This window comes from Moschus berezovskii, chromosome 3, assembly GCF_049115385.1.
Source record: "Moschus berezovskii isolate FMDL1 chromosome 3, NW_MosBer_1.0, whole genome shotgun sequence".
NCBI classification, from domain to species: domain Eukaryota; kingdom Metazoa; phylum Chordata; class Mammalia; order Artiodactyla; family Moschidae; genus Moschus; species Moschus berezovskii.
In genome coordinates, this window is record NC_142462.1 from 78792579 (window position 1) to 78805782 (window position 13204).

Below are 13204 nucleotides of genomic sequence, written 5' to 3' on the forward strand. Positions count from 1 at the left end.
CTCTATGTGCCAAAAGAAATAGCACTGGTAACAGGGTTACAGGATGGAGGAGAGTGCAAAGGGAGAAGCTTCATGAAGGAAAGTAGGACCTGACGAGGCCTTGATGCTTGCATCAAGACAAGCAGGGAAAACAGGACAAGCCTGGGGTGATTAAGAAGTAGTACCACTTGGGAATTCCCTGGAGGTCCAGTGGTTAGGACTCCATGCTTCCATTGCAGGGAGCACAGGTTCAATCCCTGGTCGGGAACTACAATCCTGCCAACTGTGATGTATGACCAAAAAAAAACAGAAGCAACAGCATCACTTTAAGTAAACCTAAGTGTTCAGCGCCCCCAGCAGTGGAGGGCCTGCGCTGACAGAATATCATGAGGAAGTAAGCTGCGAATAAGGAGGGAAGCTGGGAAGAGTTCTAATGGACATCCTAGGATGGGGAAGTCCTGAATGATGAGAGGAGGAACGCTGACTTCTCTTAGAAGGCAGGGATGTAGTACTCGAAAGCCTGCCATGATGGTGATGACTCACCTGGGGATGGGATGGAGGATGGATTGATAGGCTTTGAGTTTCATCAGAGAGCTGCTGGAATGCACCAACCAACAGAAGAGATCATGACTCAGGGTGGGCGGGAGATGGCCAGGCACATTTGAAAATAACAAGCAGCAGAACCCTGAGGATTTGGTGGGGAGGGGTGAAATCATGTGTGATACTACAATGGTGGACACATCATATACTTGTCAAAACCTGGAGGGTACAACACTAGGAATCAAGTGAACCTCAATGGAAAGTACAGACTTTGGGTGACAATGTGTCAATGCAGGTTCATTGACTATAATGACATACGTACCACTCTGATGCCAAGGCTGATAACAGGAGAGGGGAGGCAGGTTATACATAGGATCTCTCTGTACTTCCCATCAGTTTTGCTGTGAAACTAAAACTGCTCTTAAAAATCAAATCTATTAGGACTTCCCTGTCAGTTCAGTAGTTAGGACTCCAGGCTTCCACTGTAGGGGGTCCCACTTCAATCCCCAGTCAGGGAAATACCTCACAAGCTGCACAGCCCCCCCAAAAAAACCACCAAGTTTATTTAAAAAGATGTATGGGGACTTCCCTGGTGGTCCAGTGGCTAAGACTCTGAGCTCCCAAAGCAGGATGCCCAGATTCGATCCATAGTCAAGGAACTAGATTCCATACGCCAAACTAAAGATTCTGCATGCTGCAACGAAGACACGCACAGTGAAGTAATTTTTTTTTTTTTTAAAAAGATGTATATAACAAGAATAACTTGGAGACAGCATGATGGAAGAACTGCGTCAAGAGTGACTCACCAGCCGGGGACTGGAAGAAGACTGGGGTCACAGGCGGAATAGGGAAGCTGGAAAGGAGGTCTGTTTTTAGAGGTGAGAGAGAACAAAGACGAGTTCAGTTGCGAACAAGCCAGGATGATGGTGGACATCCTCACAGAACAGCCTTCAGGCACCTGAAGAACAGTTTGGCGCTCAGATAAGAAAAGGGTAGAGGCATGCAAATTGGAAACAAAAGTAAGCACTACATGTTCCTCTTTTAAAGTGATAAATTGTCTTTCAAAAAGGAAAATCATTGCAACACACTGGAAATAGTCTTGCCACTCTGTCGCAAAGAACTCTTGCTGGGGAGGCAAGTTTATTTACAAAGGAAGACAGTAGCACCAGGGGTTATGATATACAAATCACTTTCAACTCTGCCCAAAGTGACATCAGTCCAGATAGGAAGAACTGGCAGGTTATCTGAGGGCCAGCAAGAGGGAGATTTCACTTTTAAGCAAACAGTGTCCCCTAACAAGGTTTTCCAGGTGGCACCAGTGGTAAAGAACCCACCTGCCAATGCAGGTAGACCTGAGAGACCTGGGTTTGATCCCTGGGTCGGGAAGATCCCCTGGAGAAGGAAACAGCAACCCACTCCAGTATTCTTGCCTGGGACATCCCGTGGACAGAGGAGCCTGGTGGGCTGCAGTCCATATCGTCACACAGAGTATCGGACATGACTGAAGCAACTTAGCACACATGACTCCCTAACAAGAGTAGGAAGGACAACGTGAATGCCAAACAGCCTGACTCCCAATCCTTATTCTGCCCCTTGCCTGGGGAGATTGTTTCACATCTCTATGCCTCAGTTTCATCTGTGAAATGGGGATAATGGCCTGTTTCATGGATCAGCTGTAAAGATCACATGAGTAAATGTGGAGCTCAGCTACTGCATCAGCTACTGTCACTGATCGTTACTTTATAGAGTTTTCCAGCACCCCTGAGGGAGAAAATGCTGAGGTCTCTTCTTGATTATCACAGAGAAACTGTGCCTTTTTAAAAATATCCCCTTCAAGTATCTGATTTATCAGATGGGACAGGAATATTTACAGAAGCAGAACATTTTAAGTCTATATGCTCTGAAACAGCCCACACAATGAAGTGCACACCTTGGCCCTTCCCTGTGGCACAAACTTATCCACAGTTTCTTGGCACTGGCCTTGACCCAAGAAGAATGAGATAATACATAAAGTTATTATGTGTTAATAACTGTTAATAGTGGGTAAAATGCCAAACAAAATATTCCTTAAACTAGCTGCCCAAAGCACTGACTGAAATCCAAAGCATCTGACTCATATCTTACCACAGATTCAGTCTGGCAAAGGTCTCACATCAAACAGAGGTCACATTTTTTCAAAATTTCTCAACCATTAGGGAAAAGTGCTAGCTACAAAAAGCCAGCATTGGGTCTGCACTTCCCCATAAAAGGTGAAGCTGATCTCCCGGCATAGGAATTTTCAGGTGTACCTGGGCAGAATTCTCAGTCCCAATTCTCAGGGTCTGATCACCCAGAGAGAGCTGACAGAAAGGCTTTGAGACACTAGACTCTAGAATCTAGGGCTGTGGGAACACCTGCCTCCTCCTCAGCGGTCCCAAATGGCACTCTACAGTAAACAGGGCCGACATGTCAGTGAGGCAGGGAGGATGATGATCAGTAATAGAAACCTCCTTCCTGTGCGTTGTATCCATAATTTCTAAGGAGCAGCAGTTCCCTACATACAGTGCCCCTTGTTCTGTTCCGCACTTTGAACTGTTAGGGTTTGTAAGTCTGAGAGGAACTGGAGAGCATCCATAGTCATAAAGATAAAGGGAAAAGACCCTGCAGCTCATGGGTAAGGAAGGAGGGTGAGGGGCAGGGCTGAGAGACCAAGAGAGGGACCCAGGAGATGGTGTAAGGTCAGGAGGCCCACAGGGTGACTGCTCAACTCACCTAGTAAACTCTTCTGAACCATCAGAGCACATGGTGGGGTGGATTTCTCAATCAGTGAAAGATTTCCCCATCAATATGGAGAAATGGGCTTGGACTTCTCTGGTGGTCCAGTGGATAAGACTCTGAGCTCCCAATGCAGGGTCCCCGGATTTGATCCCTGGTCAGGGGACTAGAGTCCACAGACCACAACTAAGAGTTCCCAATGAACAACTAATGATTCCCATGTGTCACAATTAGAAGATCCAACGTGCTGCAGTAAAAACTCAGTGCAAACAATTTTTTTTAAATCTCACATATGTGTATATATATTTTAATATCTATAATTTTGGTTTTGACATTCAATCTTAATTCTAAGTGGCATTTACTTTTGTGAATGGTGTAAGGCTTGGATCTCATTTTTTCCTAATTGGACTGATAACAGTCCCAATAAACTTTTCTACAGTAAATTTAATCACATGATGAATTCCTATCTTGACAAGGAAACTAGTTCTGGACTTGCTATTCCTGGTACAAAGTAACATATTTTGATGTCCAGTTGAACAATACATTTTAAAATATATTGCCTATTAGTATAATGTTTTGATATTTTCCCAGGAAAACTTTATCAATTTGTAAAAATTAAGTGACTTTAAAGTGCTGGCCTAAACTAACAGCAGGTTCATGACCGGCTAGTCTTATTTAGTCACTGGAGCATGAAGCTTTGGCCTGACTTCCCAGTGATTCACGCCCTACATGGAAATCTCAGACTTCGTGGAATTTCACTTGAATTTACAAATCCCTCAGCAATAGCTTTCCAACAGTACAATTCGACCAACAGGCCTGAACAGCATCCTTGTGCCTTAACCAATACATGTTCTGACTCCTTCCTTGCTTTCTCTCAAAACAAGTTTTATCCTCCTGGCTCTTATCGCACAGTGTTGTAGATTTCCATCTTAAATCACTGCAGAGTAGTTCAGCTAACAAGATGACATGCCAAAAGATGATGTATTTTAAGAGTGCTTCCAGGAAACTTTGCTGGCCTCTCCCACACTGGGGAAGAAGGTGGAAAAGATGGGAGTCTTTTGGCTTTTTGTAATTCATTCACCTGGCACCACTCATTCCAAAGGGAAATACTGGGGTGTGATGGAAAGAATATGAGACTGGAAGTTAGGAAACCTGAGTTTTATAGTCCCCTTTCTAAGTAGCTGCATAGCTCAGATTAAGCTATTTCCTTATTTGTAAAATTAGATTATAGGAATAGAATAGTCATTACCAAATGTTCTTTCTACCATGAATGACCCTTTAAGAATCTAAAGTAAGGACCTCCCTGGTGGGCTAATGGTTAAGACTCTGCACTTCCACTGTAGGGGGTACAGGTTAGATCCCTGGTCAGGGAACTAGGATCCCGAATCCCATGCAACCAAAAAGAGAATAAATAAATGAAAAAGTATTTTTTAAAAAGAGAATCTAAAGTAAGCTGTGAATTCTCACCTTTAGAATAATATACTCTTGTACAAGACTATGAAATCATATGTTTTCCGGGAGTTCACAGACTCCCTAAAGCCTATCTCTGGATTCCCAGGGTCAAGATCACTGAGACCCACCACAAACTTCTAAAAAATAACACAGAATACAACAGAAATGTATATAGAATCACAAAACCTTAAGCAAAGTTGAATCAGTTCCAGAACTAAAAGCATCTTCTTCTCCTCAGAGACTGAGAGGAACAAGTGGTTTCTTAGGGTAAAATAAATGAAAATGCAAATTAAGGGCTGCCCTTGACTGAGGTCTGGCTAAGCCCTTTACCTACATTCACAGAGGAGTGCCTGAGGGAGGGTACCCATTCCAGAGCCAGGCTGCCTCTTTCAAATCTCGGCTCCATCATTTATTAATTGACTTAGGCTTTGTGCCTGTTTCTTCTTCTGTTATTGAAAAGGGGAGAAGGGAAGGGGAAAAAAAAAAAAACTAGGGCAAAATAAAAATAATACATAATATCTCAAGGACTGTTAATATACATATGGTACTTGAAATCAAGCCTGGCAGACACTAAGCCCTAAATAACAATTCCACATTATAGAAATCTGGGACACATTTGCTGGGTGGTTAAGATCTTGAGCTGAAGAGTTTAGGGAAGCCATAGATATCTTGATAACTCATTTTCCCTCAGATGTAAACAGAATCGGCTTCAGGTTTGTTATAAGGATTAATGAGCCTGCCACGTTAAAAACTCTTTTCACAATGCCTAGCGCATAATCAGTGCTCAGTAAATGTCAGCTATTGTTATGAACAATTCTGGGAGGCAAGGATTACCAGTACCTTTTTTTAGTTCTAAAGAAAGGATAAATCAGAAAGTTAAGTGTTCTGCTGACAGTATCTCAGTTAGGAAATGATTATCCCCAGATTTCAATTCCAATGAATCTGAAACCAGAAGTTGTAACCACTATCACACACAACCCCTTAATTTGAACAGGGCTTAGAGAACAGAAAAGCTGATTCATACCTACTAATTTTAAGAGAGAGAGAGAAAAAAAAAAAAAAACTGTTGGTGATAAGAGTCTTCTATCCAAAATGCAGGGTATTTATTCTCCAAGGAGGTCAGTCATGACTGGCCAAAAGCCCTCATTTGCTACTCTTAGAAATGGAAGACTGGAAAGACTGGACCCTGGCCTCATCAATTTCAAACCCCCCGCAAGTGGTTGCTAAACCTCAGCCCTCACATCAAAAGAGGAAAAAGAAGCCATTTCCCATAATAGCTGAACAAACAAACTGAGCTCTCTAAAATGCAAGTAGAGACCCTAAGGCTGAGAAAAGTATTATTAAGAATGCTCCAAAATCACACAGAAATGCCACAGTAGAACACAACATTAGTCTTTAAACAACAAACTTTTATGCGGACAGGAATGAAGGTGTTTATGTCTGTTTCCAGTACCAAGCTCCAGGAGGCCTTCCCCTAAGTAAAATAAGAGGAAGTTCCTACCACAGTCCACTGTCGCAGGAGAAGCAGACTGTCAGTCAGTCAAGAGACCCCTGGTGAAGAGCAGTGTCACCTGAGAGTCACACCCCACTCCTCCAACACCAGTTTCCTCCCTAGTGAAACAGTCACCTCGGAAATGAGAATGAAATAGACCAGCAGGAGAAACAGGGTGGTCCACTGAAATACAGGTCAGTACTAATCACCTTACTTCACATCTTCTATATATCTGCTTCTGGGTGTATTGTATTTTTTGTCTTTTTTCAAAAGAGTCCCATTAGTGAATCTTAAATCTACCATGCCATTAGAAAAAGGGGGGTGCAGTGCATCACTGATCATTGGAAGGAATGGTAGAAACAGCAGAAGCATCTCATTCAACTGCATCCTTGGAGCTTGGTCCACCGGATGGAGTAGCCAGTTCCCCGCTGTGGCTGCACTCATCCCTGCCACCCAGCCCATTCCCAGGGGCGAAGAGGGACTTTATGCATTCCCAGCCTACCCCCACCCCCACGCCCCTAGAGGCGTGGAGAAGGCTGCGGACGGAGGGAGTCACAAGTCCACCACAATCTAGGCCTGTTTCCGCTCTCACTAGCTGGATGACTCTGCTCCCTGGGGCCTTAGTTTCCCAGCCTTAAAATGAGAGGTTTGAAGGAGATCACATGAGAGCCTCCTGCCTGCTCTAAATTTCTAAACCCATTACTCTGATACACAAACGTGTCCTGCAAAAATAGAAGCCCTTACTGGCAAGCAGGACTTGTGGTTCTACGTCCCCCTGACCCTTCCCCTCAATTCTCCGCGGACCATCTTACCGAAGTATGATACATCAGAACTGAAAAACAGGCTGTTGCTTTCCCGTGGCACCAGACCTAGTAATCAGTCAACGCGGATTTTCTCTCGGGCCTTTTCTCTCAATCCCACAATCCCACGAAAACCCCCTGCCTACCCCTCCCAATTTCTAAACTCAAAGCTACCCTTTCGTGAATTAAAAATACCCACCCCAACCCGGCCTGCTGTAAGGTGTCAGCACATTTCCCGAGCCCCGCCCCCCCCCACCCCGCCTCCGCGGCGTCAGGATTCCACCTCTGCCCTACCTTCTCCCCCGGGTGTCTTTTTAGCCGGATCGATTCGATCCGTGCCCTCCCCTGGCAAACCAGCCGACCGATTCCTCTTCCCCCGCAGGAAAGGAGGCAACGCCCGGCTCCAACCCCAGGAGACCCAAGCATCTTCCCAGCCCGCAGGGAGAGGCACCTGGGCGCAGGGGAAAGGGCCCCAAGCCTCCGCGAAGGAAACGAAAGGGCGACCGGCTCGTCCCTGGTCGCGGTCCCCACCCGGCGGCGCAGGGGAGGCCTTCCCGGCAGATCGCCTGTCACTTACGGGCGGCACCTCCAGGCAGAGCCGGGCAGAGCCGGGCAAGCGGGCCAGCGGGTGGCGGAGTTTGCTGACTCAAAGGCGCGGCGGCGGCGGCGGCGAGCGCCTAGGAGCGCACACGAGCGCAGCCCCGCGCTCCCCGTGCACGTAGCGGCCCGCGCCCGCGCTCCGCGCCCGCTCTCGTGGCCACCGCACGGCCCAACCCAGGTACGGCCCCGCGGCGCCTGCCCCGCCCCTGCCGCGGACCTGGAAGCTGCCCGCGGTCCCCCGGCCCGGGAGAGCTGTGCGGCCGCTGTGGGGCGCAACTTGAAAGCCGCCAGGAGCCTGCTAACCCCGCCCCGCCCCCTTGGCTACTTACGGAGAGGATGGTTGAATGGGGAGAGTGATGGATAGATAACGGCACAACGTCAATGGTAGAACCTAGGTGGTGGGCATATGGGTGTTTACTGAAAAATTCTTTCAACTTTTCTGTATGTTTGAACTTTTTCACAAGACATCCTGGGGGGAAAGAAATGAGGTCTGTCAAGGTGGCTGAATCAGGAAACCGTTTTCCAAGTGGCATCTTGGGTTGCATCTTGACCCACTTGTTCGCGTGAAAAGCTGCAATAATCACTTAAACCGCTAATGGGTGACTACATGACAGAATAATAAAGGCAATGTTTTTAAAAAATCCACTGAGTAAATGTTAAAGATTTTACTGGTTTTATTCAATGATGCGTGATTAGTCAGCATCCAATTTAGCAGATAGGAAGAAGAGCTAAGGAGTTGGACAAAATAAAAGGCTCTTATAGACATAAGATGGGGAGACAAGGAAGTTATCCTAGCAAAAATCGGATTGGTCATGGCAAGATCACTTTTCTCTAGGAGAAGACGGGTCTATCAGGGAGACAGTCACACTGCTGACCAGGTTGATACTAACTTCCCATTTTGTGATGTCTCAGCAGATGGCCATAATGGTAAAGAACCCACCTGCCAATCCAGAAGACATAAGAGAGCAGGTTAGATCCCTGGGCTGGAAAGGTCCCCTGGAGGAGGGCATGGCAACCCATACCAGTATTCTTGGCTGGAGAATCCCATGAGCAGAGGAGCCTGGCGGGCTACAGTTCATGAGGTCCCAAAGAGTCAGACGTGACTGAAGCAACTTAGGACACAGTGTAAGTGGTCACCATAAGTGACTCCTTTCTGGGCCTATTCTCTCTCTTTTAACAGGAGTCTAACATTTCATAATGTAAACACGAATTTTCCCACTAGACCCAGCCAGCCCTGTTGATCATTCAGGCCATTCCAGGCTTACCTGAAAATATCCAAGTCTATATTCCACACTCAAATTGGCTTAATTTAAGAAAACTTCTAAATCTATAATGTTGTGTCTTAACATCTTGGATCCTAATGATTCATTGCTGAATCTTGGATCACTTGTATTTAATTTCCTAAAATTGCAACCCAGTTATAACATACAAGTAAATGTAAATATGATCACTTCTGAAAATCAAGTTAAATTGTCTTTTTCAAATTCTTTTACCTATCCTGCACAAGGAAAAGCATTGACTAGAAAACAAAATGCAGTATGTGTCTAAGATCCTAAGAGATTCTGCAAAATTAAAATCTTTCTAAGTTTATTATCAACAAGAGCATGATTTTACAATGTGGGCAGAGCATTAAAAAATAAAATATAAAACCTTTGGAGAGTCTATAGGAATCATTTAATTATCTGACTTCCACAGAAAGGAAGAATATGAAAAAAATTCAGAATAGAATAAAGCAATAATGGATTTTAATCCACTCTATCAGTGTAGATACTAGGTGGTGTTTCTAGTTTAAGAATTGTAATGTACAACCTGAATCCAGTGGACTGAGCTAAGTGACCACCATATTTTTAGACTGTGATTTTTTGTTATACTATCAGGTAAAAAACTGGACTCTCTGGTTCTTAAGAAATCCTAGGATGCTAATAAAATCACCATAAAATTGCTACTAAGAAGAAATCCTCTTGCTAGTCCCAATCCTACCTCAACTCTGGCTTCTAAGGTCAAGTTAACTGATTCAAACACCAACTTTATCACCCCTCACTATGTGATCCTGGGACAATGAAACTTTCTGGGCCTTGTTTTACCATCTGAAAAAAAAAAGAGAGATGACAGTAATAGCACCAGCCTCATAGGGTTTTTGTGGGGGTTAAGTGAAATATTTCAGGTAAAGCTCCTGAACTGTGCTAGAACATAGTCAGTGCTCAATAAATTTTTATTATTATAGCTATTATTACAACATGATCCTCTTCTCTAATTTCTTTCATCTCCAAATGCCCTTCAGTTCAGGTCAATCGCTCAGTCGTGTCCAACTTTTTGCCACCCCATGAATCACAGCACGCCAGGCCTACCTGTCCATGACCAACTCCCGGAGTTCACTCAAACTCATGTCCATCGAGTCGGTGATACCATCCAGCCATCTCATCCTCTGTCATCCCCTTCTCCTCCTGCCCCCAGTATCTCCCAGCATCAGGGTCTTTTCCAATGAGTCAACTCTTCGCATGAGGTGGCCAAAGGATTGGAGTTTCAGCTTCAGCATCAATCCTTCCAATGAACACCCAGGATTGATCTCCTTTAGGATGGACTGGTTGGATCACCTTGCAGTCCAAGGGGCTCTCAAGAGTCTTCTCCAGCACCACAGTTCAAAAGCATCAATTCTTCGGCGATCAGCTTTCCTCACAGTCCAACTCTCACATCCATATATGACCATGGGAAAAACCATAGCCTTGACTAGACAGACTTTGGTTGGCAAAGTAATGTCTCTGCTTTTTAATATGCTATCCAGGTTGGTCAAACTTTCCTTCCAAGGAGTAAGCGTCTTCTAATTGCATGGCTGCAATCAGCATCTGCTGTGACTTTGGAGCCCCAAAAAATAAAGTCTGACACTGTTTCCGCTGTTTCCTCATCTATTTCCCATGAAGTGATGGGACCAGATGTCATGATCTTAGTTATCTGAATGTTGAGGTTTAAGCCAGCTTTTCCACTCTCCTCTTTCACTTTCATCAAGAGGCTTTTTAGTTCCTCTTCACTTTCTGCCATAAGGGTGGTGTCATTTGCATATCTGAGGTTATTGATATTTCTCCCAGCAATCTTGATTCCAGCCTGTGCTTCTTCCAGCCCCACGTTTCTCATTAAGGAAAGCCAACTGTGTCCCCTACCTCTAACTCAAGAATCAGTAAGAACACAGAGTCCATCTGTCTCCTGGGAAAATTGCAAAATGAATAGACAGTAAAAATAAAATTTGCCTGGACTTGATCTTCAGCAGTTATGGTTAATTGATACAATACAGTTATTCTATACTATCCAAAATTTACATGAATGGTCCTGCCTTCTTGAGAAATACTGTCATGGTACATATTCATTCTCTAAAAAAGATGGTCTTATCATTTATCAAACAACTAATAATAAGACACAAGCAAAAAAATTTAAACAAATAATTTGGATTTTGATTTCTCATTTTACATCATCTTTTTTCAATAATATGAAGACATACTGATTAACGTGAATAAAAATAATTTCTCTTGACTATTGTTGATTGAAAATTTATTAGTCACTCTAAGAAAGAAATGGAAAATATTATTAGTGCCAAATTGCAGATTATAACCTGGGAACAGCCTCTCAGGAAACTCAGAGAACAGTTCCACCCATTAGAGGTCAAAGCATAGTTATACAGGTTTTTGAGACAGAGGGCTGTACCTTAAATGACCTATTAATAGTTTGCACAATCTGGATCTGCAAGTACCAAGTAGTGGGTCATCATGGCGCCTTACAAGATTAAGAAGGAATGTTATCTTTAAGGAATTGTCTTCTTGGTGCTAGGAGAATGTTGTTCTTTATGACTGAGTAGGCATTTTTGCTGCTAGGGAGGTCTGGTCAATGTGTAACTCAGATACACAACGCACAGTAGAGTCTGAAAAGAAGGTCAAAGGCCAGAGACAATTTTTTATGTTTAAATTTTCCTTAACTTGCCTAAGAATATGAGCTTTTATTTCATCATGATTAATCTAATGTGTTTTTTCAAAACACCTCTCTTATGCATCTGTCCCCCAAAAAAAGACTAGAAAAAAGTTTTGAGACTGTTTACTTACTTATACTGTTCATACTGTTCATGGGGTTCTCAAGGCAAGTATACTGAAATGGTTTGCCATTCCCTTCTGCAATGGACCACATTCTGTCCGACCTCTCCACCACGACCTGCCCGTCTTGGGTGTCCCCACACAGCATGGCTTAGTTTCATTGAGTTAGACAAGGCTGTGGTCCGTGTGATCAGATCGACTAGTTTTCTGTGATTATGACTTCAGTGTGTCTGCCCTCTGATGCCCTCTCGCAATACCTACTGTCTTTTGGGTTTCTCTTACCTTGGGTAAAGAGGTTTCAGTTCAGTTCAGTTCATTTCAGTTGCTCAGTCATGACCAACTCTTTGCCACCCCATGAATCACAGCACACCAGGCCTCCCTGTCCATCACCAATTCCTGGAGTTGACTCAAACTCATGTTCATCGAGGCAGTGATGCCACCCACCATCTCATTCTCTGTCGACCCCTTCTCCTCCCGCCTCCAATCCCTCCCAGCATCAGAGTCTTTTCCAGTGAGTCAACTCTTCACATGAGGTGGCCAAAGTATTGGAGTTTCAGCTTTAGCATCAGTCCTTCCAATGAACACCCAGGACTGATCTCCTTTAGAATGGACGGGTTGGATCTCCTTGCAGTCCAAGGGACTCTCAAGAGTCTTCTCCAGCCCCACAGTTCCAAAGCATCAATTCTTCGGCAATCAGCTTTCTTCACAGTCCAACTCTCACATCCATACATGACCACTGGAAATACCATAGCCTTGACTAGACGGATCTTGTTGGCAAAATAATGTCTCTGCTTTTTAATATACTATCTAGGTTGGTCATAACTTTCCTTCCAAGGAGTAAGCGTCTTGGAATGTGAAGTCAAGTGGGCGTTAGAGAGCATCACCATGAACAAAGCTAGTGGAGGTGATGGAATTCCAATTGAGCTATTTCAAATCCTGAAAGATGATGCTGTGAAAGTGCTGCACTCAATATGCCAGCAAATTTGGAAAACTCAGCAGTAGCCACAGGACTGGAAAAGGTCAGTCTTCATTCCAATCCCAAAGAAAGGCAATGCCAAAGAATGCTCAAACTACCACACAATTGCACTCATCTCACACGCTAGTAAAATCATGCTCAAAATTCTCCAAGCCAGTCTTCACCAATATGTGAACCGTGAACTTCCAGATGTTCAAGCAGGTTTTAGAAAAGGCAGAGGCACCAGAGATCAAATTGCCAACATCCGCTGGATCATGGAAAAAGCAAGAGAGTTCCAGAAAAACATCTATTTCTGCTTCATCAACTATGCCAAAGCCTTTGACTGTGTGGATCACAATAAACTGTGGAAAATTCTGAAAGAGATGGGAATACTTCTCCATCTACTCACTCCTCCATCTTCCTTATGTGTTTATTGACTAATGTTCTCTCAGCTAACACCCAAACCTACTAACTTTGGCATTACCTTTGACCAACTCCCATCCCCTGATTCACTCAGGTCCAAGTCCTGTACATTTCTTCTCAGTTAGATCTTGGTGCT

General features: G+C 44.2%; 1 protein-coding gene and 1 long non-coding RNA gene across 6 annotated transcripts in view; one reads left to right on the forward strand and one right to left on the reverse strand.

Annotated features, from left to right (window-relative positions):
• Positions 1–8251, reverse strand: part of SNX10 (sorting nexin 10) — a 66224-nt gene extending 57973 nt beyond the window's left edge. The window contains exon 1 of one of the 5 annotated variants that reach the window (XM_055420989.2): positions 7469–8251. The gene's annotated coding sequence lies outside the window, so the exon portion shown is untranslated. Of the gene's footprint in view, positions 1–1325; positions 1345–7029; positions 7098–7311 lie in introns of those variants that run through there. The other 4 variants (XM_088834604.1, XM_055420988.2, XM_088834605.1 and 1 more) reach the window with 4 other exon arrangements.
• Positions 7667–11039, forward strand: LOC148778361 (uncharacterized). Its single transcript, XR_016037047.1, has 3 exons — positions 7667–7795; positions 8533–8742; positions 9899–11039. It is a non-coding gene; the product is annotated as an uncharacterized LOC148778361 (long non-coding RNA).
• Positions 11040–13204: the final 2165 nt, after the last annotated feature.